Genomic DNA, 1,879 nt, shown 5'->3' with positions numbered 1-1,879 from the left:
GGTAGGTTTATGTGACTAGAATTTGTGAGGCAAAAAAAAGAGGAAAGAGATGCACAGAGAGGAGGAAGCGCTCTGGAGGTCTATACAATGATTCCCTGAAATCAATCATATTAGACCGATCTGCATAAAGTATATAAAGAATCTAACAGGGCCAGGGGAAAAAAGTCACTAGACAAGAATTAGTGGAAACATCCTAACATAGGTCCAGGTACACTCTGCTTTCACCAGACACAACAGAAAAATTTCCTAAGAGACAAAGAATTAGGCAGAGTTCTTAGAATGGTAATGCCTCAACAGTGGCACCAAATGAGCCCCAGACCAAGATTTCATAACCTTGGTACTGCTGAAATTCTGGGTGTGGTACTTATTTCTTGCATATATAATAGAATATTTAGCAGCATCCCTGGCCTATATCCACTAGATGCAACATTGTTCCCAGATGTGACACTCAAAGTATCTCTGCTGCTGCTGCTAAGTCACCTCAGTCCTGTCTGACTCTGTGTGACCCCAGACAGCAGTCCACCAGGCTGCCCTGTCCCTGGGATTCTTCAGGCAAGAACATTGGAGTGGGTTGCCATTTCCTTCTCCAGTGCATGAAAGTGAAAAGTGAAAGTGAAGTCGCTCAGTCGTGTCTGACTCTTAGCGGCCCCATGGACTGCAGCCTACCAGGCTCCTCCGTCCATGCGATTTTCCAGGCAAGAGTACTGGAGTGGGGTGCCATTGCCTTCTCCACAAAATATCTCTAGGCAATGCCAAATATACCTTGTTGGTACAAACTGCCCCAAGAGAATGACTGCAGACAAGATCATTAAAACAGCTATTAATATTCCAGGAAGTAGAGAAAATCATAAACATGATACAAAGAAAAACAGAAATTTTAGTAAAATCAATAACAATGCACTACAGGGTTAAATGTAGAAGCAAAATGTATATAAACAATAGTACAAAAGCTTGGGGAGAAATGTGACATTTACTACAGTACGGTGTTTGGATCGTATGTAAAGTGGTATAAATACTACTTGAGATGTATACTATAATAAATCTTATAATCCAATGATCGATAAAATGAATAAAAAATAGCCAATTAATAAAAAAAATAATAGAAAAGGAGAAAAGTACCCATGAGAAAATACTGAAATACATTTAAAAGCTCAATTAACAGGAAAAAAATGTAAGATTCTCCCTTATTCTAAAAAGCCATCTAGTAAGTATAGAAAAACAGTGAAATAAAAAAAATCATAATTTAAACCACTATAGCAATAATTATTTCAGGTTAAGAATTATGAATGAATGTTAAAACTAGTGCATGAAAGTTTCAAGACAGTTTCACACAGTATCAAAGTATGTCCCCACAAGATAATTATTCATGACAAAGAGAAAATAGTAATCCTGCAGTGGAAAAACCATATAAATACCACTTAAAACAAGTAAGCAGAGTTAACATCACCAGTAAAGGCCCAGCCATATCAACATCATCACCTAACCTCAGATATGATGCAACAGGACAAATGCAACATTCTTTCTGCAACATTCCTGCCAAAAGTACATAACTTGAACATGAAAATGTGAATATTAGACAAGCCCAAATAAAAGCACACCGCAAAATAACTGATGTGCACTTTTGAAAAAGGTCAATGTCATGAAATCCTAAGACAGACTGAGGTACTTTTTCCAACCAAAGAGAGATAACTGAATGTAAGGTGACAACTGGATGTAAGGCTTGATGCTGGATTTTTCTGTTGCCATAAAAAGACACTGGGACAATTGGCAAAATCTTAACATTTGATAACTGAAGTGTGGTAATACAAAAGAACAAAGAATGACTTTGTTTTTAGAGAGAGGCTGTAAACAGCATAGAGAAAAAGAAGAAATGGTAAAA

This window comes from Bison bison, unplaced genomic scaffold, assembly GCF_000754665.1.
Source record: "Bison bison bison isolate TAMUID 2011002044 unplaced genomic scaffold, Bison_UMD1.0 scf7180017864235, whole genome shotgun sequence".
NCBI classification, from domain to species: domain Eukaryota; kingdom Metazoa; phylum Chordata; class Mammalia; order Artiodactyla; family Bovidae; genus Bison; species Bison bison.
The sequence above is the reverse complement of the archived record's forward strand: the minus strand, read 5'-3'. Positions refer to the sequence as shown.